Source organism: Oryx dammah, unplaced genomic scaffold, assembly GCF_014754425.2.
Source record: "Oryx dammah isolate SB20612 unplaced genomic scaffold, SCBI_Odam_1.1 HiC_scaffold_11151, whole genome shotgun sequence".
Lineage (NCBI taxonomy): Eukaryota > Metazoa > Chordata > Mammalia > Artiodactyla > Bovidae > Oryx > Oryx dammah.
The window spans coordinates 947,951-960,205 of NW_024080544.1; the positions used below are offsets into that span (position 1 = coordinate 947,951).

Below are 12,255 nucleotides of genomic sequence, written 5' to 3' on the forward strand. Positions count from 1 at the left end.
CTATCAGAATCAATCATGGGTGCCCCTGCCTGAGGCAGGAAGCCAGTAATGCTGGCAGGGGGCTACATGCTAAAGCATGTTTTAGGAGCGCAGATCTGGAGAGAAGACTGCTGTTGGCTGCACAGAAACAAACTGAGGAAACTGAAATGAAGGGCGTTATGGCTAGAAATGCTCCTCAAGGAAGCCTGATCTACCCTGGAAATGAGGCGTCATTGTAGAGTGGCATGTAAGGGGCTGGGCCGCCATTGCAGCACCCTTCTCTAACCACTAGAGCTCGTCTCTTTGGGCACTGGGAGGGATGTCCTCCAGAGGGAGCATTACCAAGTTGTTGCAACTTCCTGCTGGTCCATGCCACCACAGGAACTTCACACACACCCCAGCTGTGGCTGCCTTATCTCACACTGGCCTGAGTGCATAAGTGCCCTAATTAGCCTGAGAGTCCCAATCAGCCACTGCTTTCACCCCATCTCAACTGGGCAAGGAAAAGATGCCTGAGGGTGGCACACATGCAGAGGTTGGGCCAAAAAAAAAAAAATGAGAAAGTGCAGCCACAGGGTTTGTGAGACTAAGGAAGAGGAATGGCAGTCTCTCTGTGCAGCTGTCTCCCCCACAGATTAAATCCCCTTGGTCTGCTTGGTAAACCCTGTGTCTGTGGAATATATGGATGGACAATGAGTAACCCCACAATGGAGAAAGTTGTGATATAACTGGTATAATTTTGGCAACGATGGATTTTGGGGGCATGTACACATGGGCAGTAGGCCAGTACAGAGTGCGGTGCCTCCATAGTGCCCAGAGTTAGTCCATAGCTCTGACAAGGTATTAGAGGGCCTCCTGGGGAGATGGGGATTGGCTGTAGTTCACTGTACTGGTAAAGAAACTGAGAGTGGGGCCTCAGGAACATATAATTATTAATGTTACATTTTGTTTTATCTTTTGTTCTGTTATTTTGTGTTTTTTACTTTTTTATCTTTTTAAATATATTTTTTTAGTTTACTGTTTGGTTATGTCTTTTTCTTGTTTTTGTTTTTCTTCTTTCTTTTAATTCTTTTTTCTTTTGATTGTTACTGTGTTTTGTTTTATGTTTCCTTTCCTTTTCTTTTTTATTTTGAGTTTGCTTTCTGTTTTTTATTTTTGTTCTTGTTAGATTTCTTTTTGTTTGTTCTTATTATTCAGTTATTGGTTGTTCTAGTGCTTTTGTTTGCTATTGCTATTATCATTTATCATATGTTTTATTTGTCTATTTTCTTTTCCTCTCTTATTTATTTATTTAATTTTTGGCTGCACCATGTGACTTGTAGGGTCTTGATTTCCCAGCCAGGTTTGGGGCTGAGCTTCTAAGTCTGAGACACTGGACCACCAGAGATTTCCCAGCCCTAGGGAATGTTAATCAGCATGAACTCTCCTGGAGGACTCCATCTCAACAACAAGGCTGAGTTCTCCCTAGAGCTGCAGACTCTAGTGGTGGATGCCCCATGCCAAACAACAAGCAAGAGTGGAACACAGTCCCACCTATTAGCACATAAGGCTGCCTAAAGTGGTAATAAGATCACAGACACCTGAACACACAGAACCTGATGAAACCCAGCCCATTAGATGAAAAGGACTCAGCTCTACACACCAGAGGGTAGGCAACCTTCCCTCCCACCAAGAAGCCTGCGGAAGCCAGTGGACCAATCTCACCCATCAGTGGGCAGACACCAGAAGCAAGAAGAACTATAACGCTATAGACTGCAGAGAGGAAACTAGAAATACAGCCAGTTAGACAAAATGAGATGATAGAGAAATATGTTGCAGATGAAGGAATAAGGTAAAAATCCACAAGGCCAAATAAATGAAGAGTAAATAAGCAATCTCCCAGAAAAAATAATTCAAAATACTGATAGTAAAGATGATCCAGATCTACAAAATAGAATGGAAACATGCACTGAAAAGATACAAGAAATGTTTAACAAGGACCTTGGAGAACTAAAGAACAATGATGTACAATGCAATAACTTAAATGAAAAACACACTGGAAGAAATCAATAACAGAATAAGACAGAACAGATAAGTGAAGTAGAAGATAGAATGATGGAAATAATTTCCATGCAGTAGGATTAAAAAAGGAATTTAAAGAAATTAGGACAGTCTCAGAGCCCTCTGGGGCAACGTTAAATTAACCAACATTCAATTTATAGAAATCCCAAAAGAAGAACAGAAAGAGAAAGGGCCTGGAAAAAATATTTTAACAGATTATAATTGAAAAATGCTTTAACATGGAAAAAGAAATAGTCACCCAATTCCAGGAAGTGCAGAGAGCCCCACAGAGAATAAATCCAAGAAGAAACATGACAAGACACATATTCAACAAACAAGCAAAAACTAGCTATAAAGAAAAATATTAAAATCAACAAGGGAAAGAAAGCAAATAAAATACAAGGGAATCCTTATAATGTTAACAACTTACTTTTTAGGAGAAACTCTGCAAGCAAGAGGGATAGGCAAGATATATTTAAAGGGATGGAAGGGAAAAAGAAACAACAAAGATTATTTTACCAAGCAAGGATCTCATTCAGATTTGATGGAGAAACCAAAGTCTATACAAACAAGCAAAAACTAAGAGAATTCAGCACAAAGAAACCAGTTTAATGACAAATGCTAAAGGAACTTCTCTAATAAGAAATACAAGAGAAGAAAATGACCTATAAAAACAAACCCCAAACAATTAAGAAAATTATAATAAGAATATACATATTGATGACTACCTTAAATGTCAATAGATTAAATACTTCAACCAAAAGACACAGACTGCCTGAATGGATACAAAAGCAAGACCTGTATATATGCTGTTTATAAGAGCCCATTTCAGACCCAGGAACACATACAGACTGAAAGTGAGGTGGTGGAAAATGATATTCCATGCAAATAGAAATCAAAAGAAAGTTGGAGTAGCAAGACTCATCTCAGAAAAAAATAGACTTTAAAATAAACAACATTACAAGAGCAAGGAAAGACAGTAAACAATGATCAAGAGATCAACCAAAAAAGAAGATATAAAAATAGTAAATATTTACAGAACAAACATAGGAGTACCTCTCTACATAGGCAAATGTAAACAGTCATAAAGTGGAAATCAACAGTAAGATTATAATAGTGGGAGAATATAACACCCCACTTACACCAAAGCACAGATCATCCAGACAGAAAATTAATAAGGACAGTTCAGTTCAGTTCAGTCACTCAGTCAACTCTTTGCAACCCCATGGACTGCAGCATGCCAGGCCTCCATGTCCATCACCAACTACAAGAGCTTGCTCAAACTTATGTTCATTGAGTCGGTGATGCCATCCAACCATCTCATCCTCTGTCATCTCATTCTCCTCCCACCTTTAATCTTTCCTAGCATCAGAGTCTTTTCCAATGAGTCAGTTCTTCACATCAGGTGGCCAAAATATTGAAGTTTCAGCTTCAGCATCAGTCCTTCCAATGAATATTCAAGACTGATTTTCTTTAGGATTGACTGGTTTGATCTCATTGCAGTCCAAGGGACTGCAAAAGTCTTCTCCAATGCCACATTTCAAAAGCGTCAATTTGATGCCCTCAAAAGCATCAATTAAATAAGAACAAACAAATGTTGAATGGCACATTAGATCAAATAGACTTAGTTGATACTTACAAAACATTTCATTCATTATAGGAGTAGAAAGTATGCACTTTCTACTCCAGTGCACACAAATCACTCTCCAAGAGAGATCTTATCTTGGGTCACAAGTCAAATCTAAGTAAATTTAAGAAAACCAAAAAACAAATTATATCAAGCATCTTTTCCAACCACAATGCTGTGAGATTAGAAATCAATTATAGGGAAAAAAGCTGCAAAAACACAAACACATATAGGCTAAACAGTGTCATACCACATAACCAATGGTTCAGTGCAGAAATTAAAGAAGAAATAAAATAATTTCCTAGAAACAAATGACAATGAGAACAATGACCCCAAACTACTTGATGCAGCAAAAATAATTCTAAGTGGGAAGTTTATGGCAATATAGTCTCACCTCAAGAAATGAAAATTCTCAAATAAACAACATTACACCTAAAGCTACTAGAGAAAGAAACACAAACAAAACCCAAAGTTAGTAGAAGAAAGCATAAAGGCAGATAAGAAATTAATAAAATAGAAACAAAGCAATAGCAAAGGTCAATGAAGGTAAATATGGTTCTTCTAGAAGTTAAAATCAATACACTTTTAGACAGATTCATTAAGGAAACAAGAAAGAGGACTCAAATCAATAAAATTAAAATGAAAAATGAGAAGCAACAAAGACATCAGGAAATGCAAAGTATTCTAAGAGACTACTACAAATATATTCCAAAAAATGGACAACCTGGAAGAAATGGACAAATTTCAGAATGGTATAACCTTCCAAGACTGAGCCAGGAAGAAATAGAAAATATGAACATTCAGTCATAAATGATTAAATTAAATCTGTGGTTAAAAATATTCCAGCAACAGAAGTCTAGGACCAGATGGTTTCACAGGTATATTCTATCAAACATTTAGAAAGGAAATAAAAGTTATCTATTGCTGGGGTCCAGCTCCAGTGGATCCAGGGAATTTGAAGTGGGGACAGCACTGGCGAGGAGAACTTATTTCTTTATTAATATAGAAATGTAAGATTAGATTAGGAAGAAATAATATAGCAGGAAAATTAAGTGGAGAAAAAAGACTGAATAACCTGGTTTACATGGGAAGCCAATAAAGTTCCAGACAAGGAGCTTGCACCATCTACGTTAGGCCACCGGCTTCCTCTTGAATATTGGGGGGTGCCCCGCCCTGGGCTCCCCCTCGCATGGATCTTAAAAGCCAGGACAAGTAAGTAGACATGGTGAGCCTCCACACCCCAGATGGGAATTCAGCCAGAAATTAGAGAGGAGACACGGGGGAAACCAGTCCAGCCACTGGACCGTCCTCTATTGTTCAAAAGGCCTTTTATACTTTTTGATTATACATAGAGATCAATGGGTAACACAAAGTTATGCAGCGTTAGCAGCCCAGACTCTTATCAAAACCAGGCTTTTCTCTCTGCATACCTAGTTGTATACACAAGTCTTAGGTAATTTACATCATCTTCCGGCCAAAAGGGCCAATTAACATTTTACAGCCTTTTTTTCTGATAAGAGTTTGTCAACCAGAAGACTTATTTGTGTTGATCTTCCCAAAGTCCGGTGCCACTCTCAGAAAGCACTAAATAAAGTTACATTCTTACATAGCAAGGACACAAGAGGAGTGCAGTGATATATAACAAAGAGAAAAGTAATTAACTCAAAAGTCTAGTGTTGCTAACATCAAAACTATTATATATCTTTTTCCATATCCCATTTACATTGATTAACATCCTCCCAGGTGCCTAAAAGATAAAGAATATGGAGGCCTGGTGGCAATCATTGAGTCAACAGTGAAAACCCATCACCGATATGATTTTTAGCTCTTAGAAAAGGCTCTGTATCTTAAGATGCTTTAAGCTCTGTGCCTCTCACGGTTGGGGGGCTGTAAGCAATTCACAAGCTATAAGAGGTCCGGGGAACTTGTTAGGCAAGCTAGAGAGCTATCAGGGGGGTTTTGAGCTGAAACATCCCTTTCAAATGCAGAAGACTAAAGCCCTGATTTAACTTTTTCCAGAGAATATCAGAAGAGTGGAAAAGCAGGCAGATTCTTATTTTTTTGGGGGGGGTAGATGCTCAGGAAATTCCAGGGGGAAAACCTGAGGTCTGATTAGCCTTGCCATCAGAGCTCTGCCGCATGACCTTGTCACGGGTGGAATTCCTCATGCTGGCTCCCAGCAATCTATCACAAACTCTTCCAAAAAAACTCACAGAGGGAAGAATACTACTAAGCTCATTCTATGAGGCTACAATCACCCTGATACCAAAACCAGAGGTAGAAAGAAAATTAAGGCCAATATCACTGATGAAGATATACATATAAATCCTCAACAAAATGCTAGCAAACAAAATCCAACAACACATGAAAAGGCTGATATACCATAATCAACCAGATTTATACCAGTGACGCAAGAATTCTTCAATATACACAAATCAATCAATGTGATACACCATATTAACTAACTGAAGAATAAAAAACAGATGATTATTAGAGGGAAACTACCTCTATAAATATAAGCATTTTAATGAGACAAACCAACACAATACATCATTGTCAATGGTGAAAAACTGAAAGCATTTCCTCTAAGATCAGTAACAAGACAAGGATGTTCACTCTCACCACTTGCATTCAGCATAATTTTGAAAATTCTAGCCATAGCAATCTGAGAAGAAAAAAATAAAAGAATCCAAATTGGAAAAGTACAATTGTAACTGTTTGTAGATGATATGATAGTCTTCACAGAAAATCCTAAAGCTGCTACCAGAAACTGCTAGAGCTAATCAGTGATTTTGGTAAAAGTGTAGGATACAAAATTAATACACAGAAATCTCTTGTATTCCAATACACTAACAATGAAAGATCATAAAGATAAATAAAGGAAAAATCCAATTTACTATTTCAGCAAAAATAAAATAACAGGGAATAAACCAGGGTGATTGTTGCCTCATGGAATGAGATTTGATTTCTTTCAAAGAAATCAAAGATGACACAAACAGATGGAGAGATATTCCATGTTCTTCAGTTGGAAGAATAAATATTGTAAAAATAATATACTACAGAAAGCCATCTACAGATTCAATGCAATTCCTATCAAAATTACTAAGGGCATTTTTCACAGAATTAGAGAAAAAAAAAATTGTACTTTGTAAGAAACACAAAGGACACTAAATAGCCAAGGAATCTTGAGAAAGAAGACAGAGCTGGAGATATCAGGCTCCCTGAGTCCACACTATACTACAAAGCTACAGTAATCAAGAGAGTATGTTAGTGGCAAAAAAAAAAAACAGAAATGTAGATCAATGAAACATGATAGAAAGCCAAGAGGTAAACCTATGCATCTATTGCCACCTAAACTATGACAAATGAGGCAAGAATATACCAGGGAGAAAGACAGACTCTTTAATAATCAGTGCACGTAAAAGAATGAAATTAGTATATTTCTTAAAACCATACACACAAATTTATTCAAAATGGATTAAAGACCTAAAATGTAAAAACAGACACTTATAAAACTCTTAGAGGAAGAGACAGAACACTCTTTGACATAAATCCCTGCAAGATTTTCTTGTCCCACTTTCTAGAGAAATGAAAATAAAAAGAAAAATAAACAGATTATTCCTAATTAAACTTAAAAGCTTTTTCACAGCAAATAAATAATAAACAAGACAAAAAGAAAATCTTCAGGAACTTTTCTGGTGGCTCACTGATAAAAAGAAAAATCCACTTGCCAATGCAGGAGACATGGGTTTGATCCCTGATCCAGGAAGATCCCATGTGTGGCAGAGCAACTAAACCCAGAGTCACAACTACTGAGCCTGTGCTCTAGAGCTTGGGAGCCACAGTTACTGAGCCTATGTGCTGTGACTACTAGAGCCCATGCACCCTAGAGACCATCCCCTGCAATGAGAGAAGCCACTGCAAAGGGAAGCCCACAGAATGCAATCAGAGAATATCCTCCATTTCCTGCAACTAGAGAAAAGTCTCCATGCAACAGTGAAGACCTAACATGGCCAAATAAATAAATGAATGAATAAATAAATAAGAAAATCCTCAAAATGGAGAAAATATTTGCAAATGAGGCAACTAACAAGTGATTAATCTCCAAAATATTCAGAAAGCTCATGTAGCTCAATTAAAAAAAAAAAGAACAAAAGCAAACAACTGAATCCAAAAATGGGTAGAAGACCTAAATAAATATTTCTTCAAAGAAGACATATAGATGGCCAAGAAATAAAAAAAAAAAAGATGCTCAGCATGACTCAGTATTAGAGAAATGCAAATCAAAAGTACAATGAGGTGTCACCTCACACCAGACAGCATGGCCATCATCATAAAATCTACTACCAATAAATGCTGGAGAAAAAGGAACCCTCTTACACTGTTGATGGGGATGTATATTGATACAGACACTATGAAGAACATAATGGAGATTCCATAACAAACTAAAAATAGAGCTACCATAACTCTGCAGTCCTACTCCTGGAAGAAAACTATAATTCAAAAAGATATATGCACCCAATTTTCATTACAACAGCCAGGACATAGAAGCTAACTAAATGTTCATCAACAGATAAATGGATAGAGAAGATGTTGTACATATATACAATGGAATATTAGCTCAACCATAAAAGGGAACAAAATTGTGCTATTTGCAGAGACATGAATGGAACTAGAGGCTGTAATACAGAAGGAATTTAGTCAGAAAAAAAAATACCATATAATATCACTTATATGTGGAATACAAAAACAAAAAAGTAATACAGATGAACTTATTTGCAAAACAGAAACAGAGACACATGTGTAGAGACAGAGTATGGATACTAGGGGTGAAGGAGGGTGGAATGAATTGGGAGATTGGGATTGATATATATACACTATTATGTTTAAAATAGATAACTAATGAGAACCTACTCTACAGCACAAGGAAGTCTTCTCAAAACTCTGTGGTGAGCTAAATAAGAAATAAATCCAAAAATTAAGGAGGGAATATATGTATATGTTTAGCTGATTCACCTTGCTAAATAGAAGAAGCAAACACAATATTTTAAAGCAATTATATTGTAATAAAAATTAATTGAAAATAAAATATAATGCAGAAGCTATATTTCAATAGCTATATTTCAGTTGCCTACATCTGCATTTTCAACATCTTTTACAAATATTGTATTTTTTGAATTGTTTTTAAATGAATTAACATTTCAATATTATGTTAAATGTGTTAACATTTAAATAAGATAAAAGAGATGCAGTATACTGCATGAATATTATTTTTTAAATACCAGATTTGTTGTCTTCTCTCCTAACCCATATAAATTTATAGCTTAGTAGATGATACAGGTGGGCCTTCAAAAAACGTTAGCCCTGCCCTTCCATTGCTACCACAAATGGCAGCATCATTTCTATTGCAGATAACTGATCAGTCTTTATTCTTTCCCACTCTCAGTTTTTTGTTTTGTTTTGTTTTGTTTTGTTTTGTTTTGGAGAAGTAACAGGTTCAGCTCCAAGGGACATGTCATGATTTTGCCTGAGCCAGTCATGATGATTCTATGCCTCTGCTTGGGACTGGTTGAGGAAAGGGCAATGATATATAAGTAAAGACTGCTTCAGAGATTCTATAAAAGATTTTCCTCCCTCATGGAGGCAAGAGTGGCATGAGGAATGCTCATTTGTTCCTCTTCACCCTTTCTCGAGCTGTGGGCACAATCTGAAAATGTGGTTTCTCTAACTGTATCAATCATCTTACTCCTACCAAAGAATAAGCCAAAGGACTAAACCAAACTGCTTAAAAATGGTAAAATGCTTAACATTACGAAATGTGAAAATAGAAATGTAGAGATTAGAATTCTTAATAATTTGCTTTACTCAATTATTTTTCATAGACTTTCTAATGTATTGCCAAAATCCTGTAATTAAATGACATTCTTATGAAATGTAAAAACACATGAATATTAATTAGAGGAAATAAGTATATGATTAATGAAGACAAAAGTGCTAAATTATTATATTGTTTCCTATATTCATAGAGTCTATCTGGAGGCAGGAATTATCTTACACAGTTTTAAAGTTGGGAGCAGATGGCTTACAGTATCAATATAAAATTTTAAAATAAAATTTCAAAATAACATAGGCTGAATCTATGAAACCTATCAAATATAATAATTTAGAAAATTGTCACTTGACTCATTAAATTATTATTAATTGCACAATAGGTTTGTAATGTACTTGGTTAAGAAATCCTTTAGGCCATAAGGCATTAATTAAAAATTCTTAAATTAGTAACAAGTCTCTATCAAATAATTTATTTTGAGGAAACAAAGATATGAGTTAAAAACTCCTTCAGGGATTCTTCACTACCGCCCTGACATAATAATGTAATTTTGAATTAGTAATAAAATACTTAAAATCGTGTCAAATTATTGTTTAGGAAAATAGTATTTCTCTCATACTTACTATTCTTATTTTCTCCCTTTTTTAAACATCTGTATGCATTCTGATGTTAGTGATTGTTTCCTCTCTAGCTCTTTTCTGGTCTATCCTTAAAGCAACCTCCTCCTTTCTTTATAAAACATAGATTTGATAGGCTAGTCACTTAAAATACTCAAATTGCCTCTCATCCCTGAATACACTACAGTGTCATTCAGTCATATGATTTGGCTGCTGCCGGAGTCCAGCTCCAGCAGCCAGGGGATCAGTGTGAAGGGATGAGCAGTGTCAGTGGGAAATGATGTAGCCTCTGACTTGAGGTACGGGACTACATGTTTATTTCAAGCATCAGGTTCTCTTTTATACCTTTTCAAAAGCATTAGGTCAGAGGTTTGACATTTTCAGTTCTCCCTCACCCAGATTATTGTCTCATTGTTTCCTTTCAAACAGAGTTCCTGCTTCAGTGATTCTCTCAGAATCATGTTTATTTGTGATTACATTGTAACTCATGCTTATGTCTGGGCTGCATACCACATTCCTCAGTTTATTTCTTATCTTTCTAAATCCTGCTTGCCCCTCATATCCTAAGCTCACTATCTCCTAAAAAGGCTTCTAACTATTCTTAATTATTCCTAAACCCTAAACTCAGCAAACTTCTTTTGCCATAAACATTTCCTTCACAAACAGGTCTCAGATAACAATCTTTCCCATGGCCTCAAGCTGCGGCCTACGTACTCAGCCTAGGACATTCTTTGCAAAAATCCTTGAACAAATGTCAATGGTTACTTTATAGATTATTTTTTGGGCACAACTGCAGAAGGGTTTGTGCTTTCTCATGCTCCTCTCAAGTACAATAAGCACGTTAACATTCTTTCCAGCCAACTCAACCAAAGAAAGGAAGAAATAAGTCAGAATCACAAGAGCTAACTCCTTCATCTTGGGTCCATGCCTGCAGAATGAGGAGAGGGGGCTGGGGCTGTGCCTCCATTTTGTCAGTAATGCCTAACACGGCTCCTGACAGGTTGCCATCTCTCTTTTTCACTCTTACTTCCTTACATTCAGAGACTACTCTCTGCCTACTCAACTAATGATTCCTTTTGAAATCCCTGTGCTAGAAGTGATCTCTTATTTCAATGTCTGTGCATGCTAAGTCACTTCAGTTGTGTCCAGCTCTTTGTAACCCTATGTACTGTAGCCCACCAGGTTCGTGTGTCCATGAGATTCTCCAGGCAGAAATACTGGAATGGGTTGTGATGCCTTCCTCCAGGGTTTCTTCCTGACCCAGGGATCCAACCTATGTCTCTTAAGTCTCCTGAGTTGGCAGGCAGGTTCCTTACCATAGTGCCACTTGGGAAGCCCCTCATGACCCACATTTTTACTAAATTTGACAATCACACTTCTTCATTTTTGTCAGTCTGCTGCTGCTAAGTCACTTCAGTTGTGTCCGACTCTGTGCGACCCCATAGACTATGTATGAGATAATATCTCATGGTAGAGGAAGCCGATTTATGTTTTTGTTCATTTTGTATAGGTTTACCATTTATAGCCTTGCTTTACATTTTTTCAGATCCAGATTATTTGTCAGCTATATGTACTGCACGTATCTTCTTTTCGAGAATGTGGAGGTTTTGGTTTTTTTTTTAATTTTTTGTCTATAGTACTTTTCATAAACCAGTTTTCTTACGTGTAATGAATGGAATATTTCAAGATTTTCTGTTAATGTTAACAATAAAATGTATTCATTGACAAGTACCACTTGTGCTGAAATGATAAGATACACTTTTTATGTTGTTTTCTAAAATGTTGTGGATTTTGTTTGTTGTGCACAATTTTTAAAAGGTTTTCCTTTCACATACAGGTGTGTGTTTCTCAAATTATTTTATTTTTCACATGGAGAATATTTTTTACAAGTCTAAATTTTTAAGAACTCCATACTTCACATTCCTCAGTAGTACCTTTGTGTGTGTGTGTGTGTGTGTGATATACTTGTATGCACACTCATATATGACTGACAAACTGGTGATTCTTTGAGTCAATACCACACTATTTTATTGATATAGTTTTATAAATTTTTTGATTTTTATAGGCAAAACTTCACATATTAATTTTATTTATCAGAATTGCCTTGGTTATTCTTATTTATTTGTGCTTCTTATACATTTTGTCTTACCAAGTTGCTCACA

The 12,255-nt window shown here is 36.3% G+C and overlaps 1 pseudogene; it reads right to left on the minus strand.

Annotated features, from left to right (window-relative positions):
* The window catches only part of LOC120860658, a 95,197-nt pseudogene that overhangs the window by 16,914 nt on the left and 66,028 nt on the right, over positions 1 to 12,255 (minus strand).